Source organism: Ochlerotatus camptorhynchus, unplaced genomic scaffold (assembly GCF_037179485.1).
Source record: "Ochlerotatus camptorhynchus isolate MF236.1 unplaced genomic scaffold, CSIRO-AGI_Acam_v1.1 ptg000077l, whole genome shotgun sequence".
Taxonomy (NCBI): Eukaryota; Metazoa; Arthropoda; class Insecta; order Diptera; family Culicidae; genus Ochlerotatus; species Ochlerotatus camptorhynchus.
The window spans coordinates 7,325,513-7,338,837 of NW_027040567.1; the positions used below are offsets into that span (position 1 = coordinate 7,325,513).

General features: G+C 39.2%; 1 protein-coding gene across 2 annotated transcripts in view; it reads right to left on the minus strand.

Moving 5' to 3' along the window:
- Positions 1–9,817, minus strand: part of LOC135697727 (sodium-dependent nutrient amino acid transporter 1) — a 74,826-nt gene extending 65,009 nt beyond the window's left edge. For both annotated transcript variants that reach the window (XM_065217527.1, XM_065217526.1), the window contains exon 1: positions 9,309–9,817. The gene's annotated coding sequence lies outside the window, so the exon portion shown is untranslated. The remainder of the gene's footprint in view (positions 1–9,308) is intronic.
- Between the last annotated feature and the right edge of the window lie 3,508 nt (positions 9,818–13,325).

A 13,325-nucleotide genomic window follows, 5' to 3' on the forward strand; every position in this document is an offset into this window, starting at 1 on the left:
AGTAATCCAGCGGATTAAGACCGGGGCTGGATGGCGGCCACATATCCTTCGCCCAGAACGGAAGATGTTCCTGCAACCACTTCTGAGTGCGGTTCGAGGTATGGCACGGAGCCCCATCTTGTTTAAATACAACATTTGGCTTCGGAATGTAGTGTTCTTTGATCCACGGAAGAACATACTTACTTAAAATCCCGATGTAGACGTCCGTGTTGACCTTGCGCCTTCTGGAATGAACACCGGGTCCATTTTTTTGCCATCGGAATCCACCAATCCAAACACCATAACGCTAGCAGTATGCTTGGTCAGATACACGTTCTTGTGCTCGTCGGCCACGTCTTTTACCGGAAGAGAACTAATATACCGGTCGGTTCTGGAATTTGATACGGTAACGACGGTAAACATGCTCTCGTCGGTGAACAGGATTACCGGATTTGTTCGCTTAAGGAAGTTAAAGATTTGCTTGCATCGTTCGACTCGTAGCTCCCGGATGCGGTTAGTAATCATGTGAGTTTTTTTTTCGTGCCCCCGACTTCGCCCCGAAATCTTCCTTTACGATCTCCCGTGCCGTAAAGTCACTGATCCCGTGATCCTTTGCCATTTTCCTTATTGAACGCACTGGATTCACCCGAATCTTGCTTTTGATAGCAGCGATACCCCTCGGAACCCGAGCTGACCTCGGACGACCTGTGGCCACCTCCGCGGATAGTTGTCCTTGCTTTTCTCGGTCTAAAACCCTTTTGACGGTCCACCGGGACACTCCCACGGCGATTGAAATGTCTTTTTGCGACATTTGCGCGTGGGACAAATCTTGAATACGCTGCCACTTCGTCATGGTGCAACTGTCAAACTAAGTAAATCATTTTCTTTCATACACAGCCTACTACGGTATGAGCTATAGGTTCCCGAGCAAAGTCGGCTAACAAATGAAAGCAAGTCGATATTAAAGTGTGCAGTTCCTATCATAATGAAAACTCATTTTGATTTCAAATGTTGCGACATAAATCTGATATCATATTGTGCTTTCATTATGCAGTCAAGACTTTTTAAATGAAAGCAACTTTACTTGAAGTTCTGCTGTTTACGTTTTGTTTAAAATTTAATTGAAATTCATCTGTCATTGAACTTATGATTATTGTTTATTTGATTTGTTTGACACATTTTAGGTCATTCGTGACTTGCCCGGGGTGAGATTGGAGCCCAAGTCTTTCAGCTTGAGAAACATGAATGGTAACCATTTACTCCAGGCCCGTATTCAGTTAAACATTATGAATGTAAAATCAGTAATCAAATTGATTTCATTGAAAGCAGGATTAGTTTTCCGTTTGCTTCAACAGCGTAAAATTTTGCTCTCATGTTTGCTGTGTTAACCGTTAAGTCAACCAAAATGAGATCAACTGGAGTATTCAAAATAAGTTACATCATAACAGCAAATTTTGATTTCAATTTGATCTTCAGCTTTGCTCGGGTTACGTGCATCCAAAGAAAACCAACACGTTGTATGCACAGGGGAAACGGGAACCTTATCTGTACGATGGTGCAAACATTATCACGCATACGGTATGTGCTAAATTAGCTAAACTAGCTAGCCGTATATGGGGCCAAACAGAAAATACACTTTTCCCATACCGTCTCTTACTCATAATTAATTATATCTTAACTCATGCGTATGATGAAAAAACTATGAACAGCAAAGTTTAAGGAAATTTTTTGGGCTTTTTGTTAAAACTACTAACTCATGAATAACATCTCAAAAGAGCGAAAATTGCTCAAATTATGCGATAAGTGAATTTTAACCTACGAGTATCTCGAAAATAACAACTTTGGGCAATTTGAGCATTATGAGCTTTTTTGTTGTCAATTTGATGTGTTTTAATATTTACACTATTTAAAGATATTCGATAACTGTAGGTGGTATTTTGGAAAATACTTATTTTTTCATTAATTCATAACTTTTTTGTTTATGATTTGGCCAACAAATGCACAGTGTCAATAGGTATTACTTTATCTAAACTAAAAAATAAACATAAAAAAAAATAAAAAAAAATATGCAATTTGAGTAATTTTAATTTTTTTTTTGCAAAAAAATCATAATTTTTTTACAGTGCATATTTATACTTGTCCGCAACTTCTTCGAAGACACCATCACAATCAAACAAATCGTTCGCAAGATATATGTTTTTCTATCGATGCGTATTTTTTTTGCATAAGCCCTTTTCAAGTGTTTGTCGTGTACATGGCATGTTGGACAATAACAAACAACTTTGCATAGTTTCAACATAATCGTAGAAGGTCGACCAAAAAAATTCGTCGTTTGAAATGGAACTGCTGGGCTGCCAATCGGAGAATCTGACCCACTCGTAAGAAATACAAAGAACCGGAAAGAATAACCAATAATGGTGTTAGGTCCCGAAAGGCCGACCGCACTGATGGGCGATCATCATGATTATGATCTTCCGGGTGGCAAATAGAGCAAACGAAGCCTGGTTGAAAATTAATTGAAATTGCACAAAACTCGAGAAAAGCGGAGCAACAAATTGACGGCTGAAAATTTGCCATGTTTCTCTTCGATCACAGCACACTACGATCAGCTACAACTATCCACTGAAAACCTTCACCTGAATCTAGATGAAGTTCAATATAGGGTAAACGCTTCTATAGTTGCGGTACGTTAGAAGCGTTAGGTTTCTATAGTTGTGCATTGAGTCTCCATACACAACTATAGGAACCTAACGCTTCTAACGTACCGCTACTATAGGAGCGTTTACCCTATATAATTTTAAATGAAATTAATTGCATTTTCGGAACGAGAAATGTATTCCTGTACTCCTGTATTCCTTATTTTCCTCCAGCCTCCTCTAGTTACAAATTTATTAAAATATCCTCTTCATATCAAACTTCAAAAACAGTGCAGCTTCAACAGTAAGAAAAGTGTGACAACCGAAAACCTTTAGCACACATTCTAGGGCATTGGTACGATTTAAAAACCTTTCCATTCACTTGAGTTCAGTTCAGGTATCGATCCATTAATTTCTCTTTTAAGTCCTTATTTTTGTTTGATCTGCTGAATATGCCCAAAACATCGTTATACGCGCAACTGGAGCAAGTGAACGGCGTACAGCGTACGGATAAGTACCAAATCGTGGCATAAATTAATAACTCATCAGGGTTGCATTTTAGCAGTCGTGTGTCTTCAGCACAATTCAGCAGAGTATAACACTTGAAAAGGGACTATACTCGTTGATAGATTCTCTTCATCAACTTTCTCTTTGGTTTACCATGGCATCATGAACGAATTTCTCGCTAAGCTCACAGAACAGTTTGACAGAAGATGATGTTAGCTTACACCTGAATCAACACACTGAAAAGTCGGGTTATTCGCGAAAGACAAAATCGATGAAGAGAATCGATCAACAATGATAGGCCCTTTTCTCGTGTTGCGAATTGATTCTTTGAGACTAGGCCTTCATTTGGTGACATCTTTTTAGTTCAGAAATATGCCGCTAGGGCGGTACTATTGCTAACTTGCATGATGTCTTCGACGATTTTTTAGATAATGTCGATTGGCTCTAAAACTGTAATCTAACCTCATCGAATCTAATTTAACACCAACAAAGCCAGTACTTCACATTTGGAGACGAACCAGCCCAGGGCTGGAAGTCTTCTTAATAAATATAAAGCCCGGTTCAAAGTAAATTTAGTCGCATTCAGTGATCATAACTCTAGAATTAAACCACATACACGGTTGATCAAAATGTCAAACAAAAGGGTATTTATTCGGGGGTATTATATATATTTATTATATCGATATATAACAAGTTATTACATTTCATCGTTTCGAACGAACTGTCGCACTTGTGATCGATGCCATCATGATCTGCACAGTCGCTGGTGACACTGTACCGGTGAACTTATTCCACTTCAAACGCATTTGTCACTTCTTTACTGCATCCTAGAAGTTTTCGCTTGACAATTGCCCAATATTTTTCGATCGGTCTGAACTCAGGGCAATTAGGAGGATTAATCTCTTTGGCGACGAAATTAACATTGTTTGCAGCATACCATTCTAGTACCTCCTTAGAGTAGTGGCAGCTGGCTAGATCCGGTCAAAGCATAACGTTGGTCTTGTGTTGCCGAATGAAGGGTAAAATCCGCTCTTTCAGACACTCTTTAATGTAAACCTTCGACGTCATTGTGTGAGATGTGATGAAAACCTTGGTTTTAAGGCCACAACTGCAGATTGCGTGCCAAATCATTAGTTTCCGAGCAAACTTATCAGCAAAAACAAATTTATACCTGGAAGGGACATCCCCACGACCAGTTGCCAGGTAAAATTTTCGTTCGGAGATTTGTTTATAATCCATTTTGACATATGTTTCGTCATCCATTAAAATACAGCCATCAAATTTCGTCAAAACTCGTTCGTATAGTAATCGTGCTCGCTTTTTGGACACTAAATTTTGTTTCAGGGAGCGATTCGGATGTTTACTGGCACAAAACAGACTTATATCCTTCTCTTGAAAGGATGTTACGCACGGTGGAAAAGTTGAAATCGTATTTTTTTGCCAAATCACGTATGGAGACACCTGGGTTGTTTTTCACGTACCTCAACACCTTTCTCCTCAGCTCTTTGTCTCTAGTGCCACTTTTATGATAGATGCACTGTGCTCTATCCACACGCAGAGTATCCTTGTAACGTTTGATTACAAGACTCACCGTTGACTTTGAGAATTTCAACACTTTTGCTATTTTTGAGGAAGACCACGAAGGGTTCTCTACATGTTTGTGCCATGATCCGTAATTTCGGGATGCGTTGATCAATCGAGAAAAACTTTTCACCAATTTCTTCGTCAATGAAACATCAACAAATGCCTGTCAAACGTTTTTTGTTCCAACCACCAGGGGCACGACGGTGTATTAAACCGTGCGCCCAGATTTACTTTGAATCGAGCTTTATATCAAGCTGAACATTGCATTAGGTCCTAAGAAACATTGATCGATTATCTTCGTCAACTTTCTCTTTCGTTAAAAACTTGAGCACAACATTAGGGGGCGACTTCGGCGTAGTGGTTAGCATCCATACCTCTCACGCGAAAGTCACGAGTTCAAATCTCACCCCCGGACAAGTCACGAATGACCCAAGAGTGTTAAAGTGACTATAATAAAAAAGGAGGAAAAAGGAGGAGGAGGAGCACAACATCGTTTCTTGTTGTGTTTGTCGTATTAGATGCTAGATAAGAGCTTCTTTTATCAATCTGTGGGCTGAAAATATCTGGGAATTTTTTTACATGGCCGTGTGGATACAAAGAAAAGGTCAACGAAGAGAATCTGTCAATGTTACTTTGGACCTAATGCAATGTACAGCTTGATATAAAGGGTTTACTACCCCATCTCCGGCCTATAAAGCACAACCCACACTTAGTCTTTTTTAATCTAGTGCAGTTTAGCAATTTATTTACCTTTCCGTACATACCGTAAGATTTAATAAAGAGAAATCAATCGTTGAGATATTGTCAAAAGTCTAACACTGATTCTTGACGCCAAACTTGGCCTATGGATTCGGCCTAACACATTGAAACTCCATTGAAACGCCAATGAATTCACTTTGACCTATCGAATGAAGATAAAAATTGATTCGGTCGGAGCGCTTCTTTTGTATTTGGGAATAATAGGTGCAAACCTTGATATCACGCGTACTCATTGACTTCTTTCGGAAGCTTATTAACTAAAGTATCGTACCACACGCATAATTGACTTGTTGACTCTGAAATCATGGATTTATTTGAAATTTTCAGCTCGATAGGCCCAAAATTGGCGATTATGCCGAAGTAGTTTTCTACCCTATATAAAAAAGTTTCACATTGAAGATGTGCCACACATACCGAGACGGCCAGGCCTACTGTGCAGCATTTAAGGGGCAAGATAATTCAGAAAACATCAGCCTGTTTTAATTGAAAACTTAAATACGATGCTTCAGAATCCAATACATGGATAAAACGTGGACATCGTACGTTCCGTTTTTGGTAATTATATGATTGGTTTAGGATAGAAAGGTTAAGTGATGCTCCATTTTTACCAGATAGTTGGAACATAAGCATTAGCTCTTGGCCTAGCCTTTGCTTATGGTTATAGCGTCATTACCCGCCCCATGGAAACTTCAAAACTCTTCCGTAAATCCAGATCGCAACCAAATTAGTTCAAATTTAGTTATACCAAAAGAGCGCTGGGGAGCAGAGCGTTGTAACCCATCATACAAACTTGACATATCCTATTGGCTATATGGGGGAAATGGATGTAATGTCGGCCTAAATGCCCCTTATTTGGACCCATACATAAATTCATCAATCGACTAAATTTTCAATAGCGACCAGAAATATCCATTAGTACCGTCCCAATAACGCGTTCATCTAGATATACATAATTGATAAAGGTCCACGGTGATATTCCGCAGTCAAATCTGTATGAGTTTGTTGCGCATCTTGAAGTTGGTGTGGTGTTTAAATTCCCTAAATAAGTGACCTTGTGTAGGGGATATCATGTTGTACGGAATATTGTTCTAAACAATTCCCATGCTTCACCTTTTTCGATTGTCCATCTCGAGTGGTACATTTCCATCTTGTTGAAAATTCGCACATATGTTTCCTATCCACAAAAAGAGCAGCAAACGGGATGTGGACAATTATCGTGGATTACGTCGTTGAGTGCAGTTTCGAAGTTATTCGAGTTAGTTATCATGGAGCCTCTACTCTATCATTGTAAGCAGTATCTAAGTGGTGATCAACACGGCTTCACTTCTGGTCGTTCTACTTCCACAAATCTGCTGTGTTTGACATCGTATCTTACGAAAAGCATGGCAGAGAGGACTCAAACAGACGTCATATACACCGACTTGTCAGCTGCCTTCGATAAGCTAAACCATGCCATCGCGATTTCCAAGTTGCATAGACTTGGGGTCAGCGGCAACCTCTTGCGATGGTTTCGTTCATATCTCACTGATCGGCAACTGATGGTTGCCATTGGTGACAACCGGTCCAATATCTATCTAGCTACGTCAGGAATACCTCAAGGAAGTCACCTGGGACCTTTGATTTTCTTACTCTACTTCAATGACGTGAACTTGGTCATCGAAGGCCCATGACTATCGTATGCAGACGAACTTAAAATCTACCTACGAATCCACTCGATTGATGACTGTCACTTCCTTCAACGTCAGTTCGAAGCCTTTTCCAGCTGGTGTAATTTGAACCGAATGGTGGTTAACCCCACTAAGTGTTCAGTGATCACTTTTATTCGGAAGAAAGAACCAATCACATTTGAATACAAACTTATCGGCACTGTAATCGACCGTGTGAACCATGTGAAAGATCTGGGTGTTATTCTAGATTCTCAACTAACGTACAAGCAGCACATCTCGTACGTTGTCGACAAGGCGTCTAGGACATTGGGATTTATCTTCAGGATAGCAAAGAATTTCTCCGATATCTACTGTTTGAAGTCACTGTACTGTTCCTTGGTGCGATCCATTCTGGAATATTGTTCTGTGGTCTGGAGTCCAAACTACAACAATGGTGCTGAGAGAGTTGAGTCCGTTCAACGCCGTTTTCTTCGATTCACTCTGCGGAAGCTGCCTTGGAGAGACCCATTTCATCTGCCCAACTATGAAAGTCGTTGCCAGCTGATTGATCTGGAGCCTCTCCGAACTAGAAGAGACACCTCTAGGGCCCTGTTCATTGCGGACACTTTACAAGGTAGAATTGATTGCAGTGAAATCTTGGGGCAAGTCAACATTAACGTCCAACCCCGTGCGCTACGTAACAACGTTATGCTGAGATTGCCACTTCAGCGCACAAACTATGGCATGAACGGTGCAATACGTGGGCTGCAACGCGTGTTCAATCGAGTCTCGGGCATCTTCGATTTCCATATGCCTCGACAGCTGCTACGAAGATACTTCTCATCGTTCTTTTCTGGCACAGTTTACCGTGAATGATTGTGTGTTTTATTTATGTATTTTATTCTAAGTTTTTATTTTTTGATTTACCTATATAAGTTACTTAAATCATCATTGGGGCTTTACACAGCCTGTTGATGCAGACAAATAAATAAATTACAAATAAATTAAACCTAGCCTTAACGATAATCCAAACCCCTGGATTGAAACGTTGGTGATGATAATGTAGTCAATACTTTTTTTAAAGACTAAGAATTCCAAACAAAATTTTAAATACTTCATGATCTTTAAACTTCCCCTAAAGTCTAGACTTTTCTAAAAAAAAATGTCGATACTTCTCTGGAGTTATCAGAACTGCCTCAGAAATTTGAATTTCTCTGCAAATCACTGAATTTTTCAGATCGATTCAAAAGTTCACGCAGTTTTTCTGAAGTCAATTGATCTACTTTAAAGTTTTTTGATCTATACTGAAGTTCCAGTTATTTTTAAAAAGTTTTCGAAACTTCCTTGAATCTTTAAACTTTATAAACTAACCTGATATTTGCGTTGCACCGTGATCTTTTAATTTTTTTTAATATTCCTGAGATACTCGGAATTTTCAATAATTGCTCGAAACTTCTGGAATGTTCATGTAATTAATCAATTGAATTGAAACAAAATTGGAAATATGTCTTAACTAAGAGGCTGCCATATCAAGAAGACTTCAGCATGCAAAAATGTCACAGAATAAATCGGTTTGATGAATAATCAAGATTGCAAAAATTGCCTGGGGTCATATTGACTCCAAGATACAGGGTTAATGGGACAGCTCTGCTGTGCAAGTTTCACGGCTAGTAAGTGTAAGCATGAAAGTGGTGTTTATTCCATCTTTGCGCTGTATCAGGCACCTGAAATTAATGCTCTGGGGCATGTCACATTGATGAAAAGGCGCTGAAATTATAATTTACTCTAAAATTTTCTTAATATTGATTTCAATCAACTCATAAAAATCGGCTAATCATATTTCACATTGATCGGCACGGTACCTTTGTCACGTAGCTATATCGGGTTGAGTCCCTTCGCACATTCGAACCCATCTACCTGCAATTGTTTTATGATCGCTTAATTGCCGTTGTGCATGCATATGACCTGGAAACAAGTTTACGACAGTGTTTCTCTAAGAAGCTGTATATTTCCACTCATATTCTTCCGGCCGTAGTCGTAAAGTTCAATAACAAACCGTCCATAAAAGTTGGAAAGCTTCATACAAACGCGACCAATTGTTCGCTGCATTCTATCAATCACTTAAACATCACTCAAAAACCGAATACTTAATTGTCGTCTGACAATTCCATTCATTCTAGAACAAATAATGACTTACATTTGCGTCACCAATCACCGCACCACTTTCAGGTACAATTCCGTATTGTTGTGAATGGCACTCACTGTAACAGCAATGTTCCACTACAATCACTTTCACCACGTGTTCCAAACAAATTAGCACTTCCTATCGCGGTCCACAATCAGTTCTCATCATCACCAAGACAATTGCTCTTTTCGTTTTTGTTCTCGAACTCGATCATAAATTGGATTAACCTTCACAAGCCCACCCTCAAGCAGCGGAAGGCCATTAACCAGCTAATCAGATCCGTAATTAAATTCGATTACGATCGCGAACCATCCAATCGATCACAATCACATGGGTTAACTAATGTTTATGGTACCGGTAACAGTTACACTTTGGCTTAGGGTTTATTCGTCCGTTCCGATGGATACGACCGATCAAAGGTATCGTGTCGATTCTGCACTGCGCGCGTTCACAGCCACCGTGAGACTGAGGAAAACATCGCATCTAAGCGGGTACTATATTTGCACCTGAACGGAGGTGAGGTGCTGACGAGCGGCGTGAGCAAATGGATAGAACTCACGATTTGGCGATCATCAGGCGTATAGGTGAGAGAGCGCACGGTTTACAGAGGCTATTACTGCAGACTAGGTAGAAGACGCCGATTTGCCGGTAAATTGTTGGCAGCATATTAGAAACAAAACTTTAAGCGCTAAGCCGACAGTTGTCGGTCTAAATGAGCATGCTCGTTGGACGTGCGATGATTTATACATTACTGAGTAATCGTCGAACAAATGTACTTAGTAAGGATTAAGAGTTGCAATATACTGTAGAAGCAGTTGATTGATGTTTTGAATGGAGTATACCACGCGGCGTTTCCGCAAAGATCACGGTATGTAGGGTAACTGTCAGCTTTGACACCCATTGACTGTTTTCGGCGACCAAAATCTATAAGGTAGTTTCACAGCATTTTCTCACCAAAACCCTGTGCTGAAAGTATTCCAATGATTTCTTAGTCTGTCAGCTTCAGTCTGAGCAGGTTCTTACGGCTGAACAAACGCCAGTGCTGTTGTCGTAAAAACGCATTTTTTTCCATTTGGCGCTAAATATAAAGGCTGACTAAAAGTAAATTGGAACGCCCCCCGCACGCCACTAGCACGTCTCTAGTGATGGGAATCGAAAATCCTTGACAGTGGTTTGACAACTGGTGCAAGTTTGATCAAAGTAGTCGATCGCGTTCAGAAATAACGTCAAATGGAACTCGAAACAAGGAAAAATATTGTGCACAAATACCTGGAAAATCCAGAGTGGTCCGGTTTCAAGCTGGCTAAAGTGAGGAAGATGCCAAAAACAACAGTTTGTCGAGTGCTCAAAACCTACAAGAAACATTTATTCAAATTTTGTACAATAATCCAACATCTGACGCACCGTTCTCAACCGCTCGACTGCGGCGCACATTCATCAGCAAAGCTTACCGAAAAGCATTGCCATTCCTTCGCAAAAGCTCTCTAACGATTCTCGCTAATCACAAAGCTCTCCCACTTGGCAGTTATTAGAGCGTGTGGATCGGAATCTCGAGAGTCTACTGTGTTGGCTTAGTGAGACCAAGTGGCGCTTGCTTTTCAAGACTGTTATATGGTCCGCGGATGGAAGCGTGCGCGTGACGTAGGAATGTGAATAGCGTGTTTATTCTCCTTTTTCTGTTTTGATCCACCATTCGTAACCGGCATTACAGTCAGTGGATCGAGCTGGTTTAGCTCAGGGTAATTAATTGTTTTTTTTTTCGTTTCTGAGAATGCACGCGCATTTGATTGATCGTTTACATGCTCAATTTGGCTTGTTATGAAGCTACGATTGCTACCACGATCATGATCGTACGGACGTTCGCACGTCTGGATGAATTATGACCCTGTTCTAGCATCAATGGACGGCAGCATATCAGTGCTATTATAAATGGTTCAACTGGAGTTGCAGATGAGATGAGCTTACTTAAGGATAGAACAAATTGAATTTATGACTTAGCAATCCTGTAGTCAGTAGTTTATCGAATGGTGAAGTCGAAAAACGCTTAGTTTCAACTTCCATAATGAAGGCTCAGATCTAGTAATTGAGATCATTGACCGTGATTTTAATAAAACCGATTAAGAGCCTGCTGAATGCTAGCGGCTAAAGTGGAATACCTGTATAAAGAGAAGGATTAGTAATTACATTTAATTTCACTACCTTAATTGCTTATCCTTGACAAGTACACAACTATGTTAAGTCTACAATGTGCAAACCTCATCAAATACTTTTTCTAATGCTCGAGCCGATTATGAGTATAAGATACTTATTCTATTCAGTTATTCTGAATCACCCTGTATATTAGACTGATGCAAATTTTGACATTTTCGCTCCACAGTGCTCATACGGTTCAAAATCGGGTTCTGACTAGCCTCCCAAAATTTGAACTCATTCGATAAGAAACTGACTTGGCACAAACCATTTGAAGTTTATATGGAAATTACTATGGGAAAACCAAATTTTTTTTTTTCCTTTGGTTTGTTTTTTCCGTCGATCTTGTTTTCCGTGCTGAGCACCAGTGCTACCGACGCCAGGGAGGCAGCTCCCACACCTGGACTCTACCTATCGACCCATCAACTCATGAACCGGGGACCAACGGCTTTACTTCCCATCCGAAGGAAGGCGTGATCAGAGATGTTATGCCTCAGAACATCCCAGCAGCGCCGACTGGGATTGAACCCAGGCCTGCTGGGGTGAGAGGTAATCACGCTTACCACTACACCACCGGCGCCGTTGGGAAAACCAAATGTTTTGTTCATATCCATCTAAAAATTTTCCATATCGCTCTGCTTTTAAAAATAATACTTGAGCTCGCAGCAAATTTTCTCAGCTACAACTTTGTCAAAAAACCACTTTTCAATATAATTTAAGCATCAAAAGTTATCAATAATTCAAGCCATTAATGTCTTATGATTATGCTCAATCAACTGATCAGCAGGCAACATTGCATTTTATCTCTTATGGTTCATGAGTTATGATTTTTTTAAACAAACAGGTTAGGGTGGCTACTAAAATCGGTTTTCTTTGAATATCTTTTCATGCGTTAATTTTTCGTTAAAACATTGTTCTGATTACATTTAGAACTTTTGAAGCCGTATATTTTTGCTCAAGAAACTTTTTTGATTAGAAAGTTAAAGGCTATTTTCTTCGAAAAAATGGCTCTTTTCAATTGGCAATATCTCAAAATGGAGCAAACCAATTTCCAAACATTTAATTTCATTGGAAACATCTTTTTTTCTTCTTTATTATAGAGATTTTTAGCTATATGGCTAGTTCATCTCTTTATTGGAAACATCGTTTTTTCTTCATTTTTGGTAAAAATAAACAGCAAGAGCTTTTTCTGTTTAAAGCATTTAATTTAATTTAAAAGAAGTAATATTTTTCAGCAAAAACTAGCCATAACTTTTCAAATAAAACAGATATCAACTTAACAAAAATATGCGTCATAAAAAGTTCTTGAAGTGTCTAGCATAACGAGAAATGAGCGTATAAAAATATATTTAAAGAATGCCGATTGTCTAGGGGCCACCCTAACCAGCTTGTTAAACAAATATAACTCAACTTAACTTGTTATTCCTAATTTCAACACTTTTCGCAAAAAATCGCAAAACACATAAAAGCCTATCTGAAAGCTAATTTTTCTAGCTATCTTTTGATTACTAAAAGATAGTGGGCGGATGTGTCCGTCATATGTTTTGCTTAGTCTAAATGTGAAAAAAGTATATTTTTGCAATTTTTTTTATTAGAAACTGTCACTTAAAACAGCACAGACACTCTTTTTTCCATCCATTTGATGTGAAATAAGCCGAAGAACATTTCTTCTGAAGCAACCAAGTTGATAAACACATTATTTTTTGCTATATTTGAGCAAAACAGTAACAAGAAACATTACGATTTTTTTCAAAAATTTGTGATATCGCTACACTATAACAACCATAAAAAAAAATATGTTATCAACAGAACTGCACAAATCATTCAATTTAAGATACT